Consider the following 5,927-nt stretch of genomic DNA (forward strand, 5'->3'; position numbering starts at 1 on the left):
CCCCAGCCCCCCCCCCGCCCCCCCCCCCGTCCCACTCTTAGTGGATGCCTTCCACCCAAGTTTTGGGAAGCCCACTGAAAACCTAATCCAAAGAGAGGTGATAAAAGATGAAAGTAGTGAAAGCAAGAGCCCCCCCCCCAGGAATTTTAAATGAAAGGGAATTTGAGTTTACTAGCCCTGTTGTTATCAATTCAAACAGCCTTTGCCTCACGTGCCTTTTCTGGTCTCTTCAAGACCGGCTAAGAACAGAAAACAGAGTCTTCGAGAGGCTACGGTTCCCCGTGGAAACCTGACAATCAGACCTGGATCAGAGAGATGACTGACAAGAGAGGAAAGGAGTTGCTGAGAGAAGTTCCTTCCCCAGAGCCCTTCCAAATCCCAGGCCAGGGAGAGAGGAAAATTGGAGTGAATAAGGCCAGAGAGAAAAATCGCTGATACAAAACCTGTTGGGAGGGTGTGGGGCAGCCAGAGAGATGGCTCAGCGGCCTTCCAGAGGTCCTGAGTTCAATTCCCAGCAACCACATGGTGGCTCACAACCATCTGTAATGAGATCTGATGCCTTCTTCTCTTGTGTCCAAAGAGAGCAACAGTATGCTCATACATAAAATAAGTAAATCTTTCAACAACAACAACAACAAAAAAAAAAAAAAAAACCTGTTTTGGATCCTCAAGCACTGATGCCAGCCAGCCAGCTGGGGCAGGGGTTGATGCCACTGGCTGCTATGGTGACCTTGTCCCCACAGACTGCAGGAAGGACATTTATTCATACCAGATCATAAGATTCCTTGCCTCTGCTTCAGGAGCTATGGAGAAGGGTTGGTGCAATCTATCCGACCCTCTTCGCTTGAACTTTGGAAGTGTGTTGCAATACCAAGACAAGAATATCAATAACAGCATGGGCTGGGTGCTTGTATGGACACTGTTCAGTGACAGTCTGAAAATGATCCCATAACTTAGAAAAGCAGCTTGCTCATGATCACGCACTCATGATCATCACCATGAGACACAACATGTCTATTTGACATGGGTGTCTAGGGTGTGGCCTCCCGTCCCCAAATGCTTGTTCCGGTGTCCTGTACCTGTAGGCTCTAACGTTGGAGTCTTTACTGAGGCCAGTTTCATGAGGACCTAGAGGTCCCCATAAACAAGTGACAGGGTAGACCCTCCCTCCCAGAAGTTTTTAACTGCATGGTAGAAAGTAGGATCCAGGATTGACCCCTACCTCAGAAAGGAACAGGACAAGAGCCCCCAAGAAAGGCTCATAAAAATACAATTATTCTGTTGCTACCCTAGCCCCAGTGTTACCATGGCAACGAAGTCTCTGGTGCCCATCTTCAGTCCCTGTTCCTGATCTGCAAAGCCTGCTGCCTACTTCACACTTCCTCTTTTAGCATCTTCTTGAGCTCAGGAACTTCACGGTTCTCTATAGTATCTGGAGGTCAGGAGCCATTCTTGAACAAGCAGAGAGACACACAGCCAACTCTAGGCAGCCCAAGGCCTCCTCGAAGCACCCAGAACTGCTTGGGTTTCATGCTTTCTGTCTCCCTTTCCCCAGCCTCGGAATCTAGTATTGCCTTCTGGCCATATAGATCATACCTACTCTGTCTCCTTCAAGTACCTGGGAAGACTGTGCTCGCCGGAGCAGGCTGAGCCACACATGCTGGAGGAATGCATCTCTTAGACCAGATTGTAAGAAGATGTGTGCTGCTGGGCAATAACTGGAGCACATAAGGGGTGCATAACATAATAGACAGGGGTCTTCATTTGGAAGATGTAACAGGGTGGGTTTCTACGAGTACAGGCGTGTATATTATCATGTTCTGAAGCCATGGTGTCATCAGACTGACTGGCTCACAAATTCTGGGTGGCCATAGTGTACAGGTGGCTGGCCTGGTGCTACTTGTATCCTAATGCTAATATTGGGTCCCCAAAACCCGGTTGCCCCAAAGATAAGAGAGTCCACATGTAGACCCAAGTGACACTGTGTGACCTTGTTCCCGAGTTATTTTTGATTGGTGAATAAAGATGCCAACAGTCAATAGCAGGGCAGAAGAGACATAGGTGGGGTTTAGGATTCCCAGGCTTGGAATCAGAGGCGAACCAGGAGGGGGAAAGAGGTGAAAGAGGAAGGAGAAGTTGCCATGGTTTCACTGAGCCATAAAAAACGTGGCCCTGAGGACTGGCCAGTTGGAGTTAAGAGTAGCCTAGATGAAATATAGTTAACTAATAACTTGGGGTTATCAATAGGAAAGAAGAGTCTAATAGCATAGAGGGTAAGACCTCTACCCAGCTCTTGTGCTGTTTAAGGCTTAATGAAAATATAAAGGTTGCTTGTGTGTGTTTTATCGGGGAACTGAATGATCAAGGCAGGGTAGGAACCCCAGAATGGGATTTAAATTTTCTATAAGTGTGAGCTGCTGTGCATATCATTTGCTGTTGTGTGATCTCTGCTATGCCAACAGGGTTGTTTAAAGTTGAATCCTGGTTTTAAAAAAAAAAAAAAAATCAGTTCCCAGGGTACTGGGCAGCAGCAGTTCTGTTGTGTCAGGTTACAGCATTCCTAGGCTCACGGGACCAAATTCCTGTAACCGAATGGGAACTGGCTCTACTGTCTGCTCTCTTACCTTTCTTCACACTCATATTCTGCCATGTCATTGTCAAATCTCATCTCTGGGGTAACTGTTCTCAAACTTAAGGATGCCTCAGATGGGACAATTTTGTGGAACCCCTCAGTGCCGAACTCACCCCCCAAATTTCTGATCCAGTGAGTCCAAGGTGGACCTAGAAATGGAGTTTCCAGATGCTCTGTGGCTGTCTGAGGCTCTCACTGTGAAAATCACTGGTCTATATCCTTTCCACGTGAGAACCCCCAGGCATCTATGCCCTCAGAATCAGTCTCCTGGGAGCTCTAGCTCACCACGTGAAACTTTTAAATATTTTCTCTTTACAAAGAACAGGTATGCCCTCAGACTACCTCAAGTAGTAGGGGATACTTCAATGGTGGACCTAAGATGAAGCTCAAGTGAAGCATCAGGAAACTTCGCGGGGAAAGCAGAGTTGGCAAAGCAACTACATTTCTTCTGAAATGAATAGAGAAGCCATCATTGCTTCAACAAACTCAGGTTGACCTTCAGTAAACTCCACCTCTTTTATTGTTTCTGCTGTAGCTAAGGGTTCCTGCTTCCTCATTCTTGTTCCTGTTTGTCTTAACATTTCCGTATTCCTTTATCCTGCCTCTGTAACAGCCTGGCCTCCTCCAGAGAACAATTCAGTTTATAGATCTGCCACGTACTACCTGATTTGCAATCATTTTCCCAGTTCAAATTCCCCAAAGAGAGGATCAGAGTGTATGCCCTGCCTCCATTTAGAGAAAGCTCTTCAAAGCAGCCTCCAGATTGGGGATTAGTTACGCTTTTGGGAGTGGTCAGAGGATGAACCTTATGGAATGGTGTCTGCCTTTGATGGTGGGAGAAGCCTTTAGTCTGCTGGCCCCCAATGCCTTGTATTCCAACTCCATTAAAAAACACCCAGCTACCTTAACCACTGTGCACAAAAGAGTTCGGATGCCACATATGTGCTCTGTGCAATGCAGTTGGCTTGTGGCATTTGCTCAGCCTGTATCCTGGGAGTCTGTCATCCTACTGTAGGCATGTGGTCTGTGGAGAGAAGCTAAGCAACCATCACCTTCCTCCTTCTGGCTTTCCTTATTCTATTGATGAGGAAGAACAAAGACTACTTTGCATAGATAGCTGGAACCCCACAATGGCTTCACACTGAACTTTTAGCCACAGGAAGCCCTAAACCCGCCACTTCTCCCTTTCCATGTTGTGCAAAAAAGAAATGGAACCCAATAGGTAGGTTTTATACTTTTTCATAAAACAGTTCATCTTATTTAATTTAGCCTCTCGCCCAAGTCTGTTGAGATCGTCTGGAACATGAATGGTACCTTTCTCCAGCTTATTTGATAAATTGTTCAAACTCCATCAGGGGCCGTCTGCCCATGAAAGGGAGGTTAAATGTTTAATTATCTTTTCAGGGCTGACATGAAGGTGGATCTACATGACTCATTTCCATGAGCTCCTTTGTAGCACTTGAGGAACAGTTGCTCCATAGTTTTGAGACATTATTGTAGACTAAGATACTTATCTTACTCATGTATTAATCCATTGTGTTTGAGGCAAGGAAAACCAGATAGTTGTGTCATGAAGGTAGCTAAACCATTAGCTGTTGTTTAATGAACAATCATTTTAAGTTATGGGTGCTTTAATATGTTATTTTTAAAGATTTATTTATCTATTTTGTGTATGTGAGTACACTGTCACTCTTTTTAGACACACCAGAAGAGGGCATCAGATCCCATTGCAGATGGTTGTGAGCCACCATGTGATTGCTGGGAATTGAACTCAGGACCTCTGGAAGAGCAGTCAGTGCTCTTAACAGCTGAGCCATCTCTCCAGACCCATATATTGTTTATAACCCTTAATAACCTAAGGACATGTGTTTGGTTGGTTGGTTGGTTGGTTGGTTGGTTGGTTGGTTGGTTGGTTGGCTGGTTTTTCTTGTTCTCTTTGACTTTCCAAGACTTTGTGGCTTTTAAGACTACCCTTGACTCCACCAAGTTGTACAGGCTGGTTATAAACTCACAGTGATACTTCTAACTCATCAACCTAAGTACTTGGATTACAGACATGGACCACCACACATAGCTCATTTATCTGTTTGTTTGGAGATAGGATTTCAATATACATGTTGAATATATGTGTATATATTCACATCTATATCAAATAATAAATATATATTGTTCAGCAACTGAGATGCTAGGATTACAGATGTGTAGTACCTGGTCCAACAAAAGGTATGTTTTATTGTCTCTTTTTTATAGAGATGAAACACCTGCAATCAGAAAAAGTTTATTGACTTCTCAATATCTAACCACTAGAGTGTCATTGAACTGACCCCAAACCGTGTGTCCCTTCACTGTGCCACAAAGGTTTCCCTGAGAATGGCTTTACAGATGTAAGTGACTGAAGGTAGAAATCAGGGACTCTTCAAGCATAGTTACCTAGGGGTCTCAGTTTTAAAAAGAAAAAATAGCACATATGTTGGGTTAAACAATAATGATATAGCCATGCTCAGGATATTTACAGTAAGAGGCAGATAAATCCACATGTTTTATCAAAGACCCAACTTACACTCAGGATTATCTACCCTGGTACTTCATTTCTTATTTTGGTTTGCTTTTTATTTGGTTGGTTGGGTAGTGGTGGGAATTTGTCTGTTTGTCTGTCATTTTGAGACATCTCTAGACCTCACCATGTAGATTAGGCTAGCCTTGAACTCATAGAGATCCACCTGCCCCTGCCTCCCTGCTGTGATTAAAGGTATACATCACCATGTCCAACCTCTTCATTTTTTAATATAACACTGATACATTACTTAAGAGTTAGAGGTTGGGCTGGTGAGATGGCTCAGCGGGTAAGAGCGCTGACTGCCTTCTGAAGGTCCTGAGTTCAGGTCCCAGCAACCACATGGTGGCTCACAACCACCCGTAATGAGATCTGACGCCCTCTTCTGGTGTGTCTGAAGACAGCTACAATGTACTTATATATAATAATAAATATATCTTTTAAAAAAAAAAGAGGTAGAGGTTTTGGACTTCCAGTTTCTATTCTAACCTTTCCATTTTGTTTAAAATTCTACGTATCTATTATCTTCCCATCCAAAAGAAGGTATGTTAGAATTATCAACTGCCTTTCTCTATCTACTTCAACTCTGGAATTTCCTGTGTATATGTAAGACAGCCCCAAGCCTCCCATATCTCCAGGCTTCCAAGGTCAGACCAGAGGCATCTCAGGAATGAGTCAGTGAACTCTGGCTCAGCCATGGTGAAACACCTTTGTACTGTCTCGTCCTCAGCATGAGGACTG

The sequence above is a fragment of the Mus pahari genome, chromosome 14 (genome assembly GCF_900095145.1).
Source record: "Mus pahari chromosome 14, PAHARI_EIJ_v1.1, whole genome shotgun sequence".
Lineage (NCBI taxonomy): Eukaryota > Metazoa > Chordata > Mammalia > Rodentia > Muridae > Mus > Mus pahari.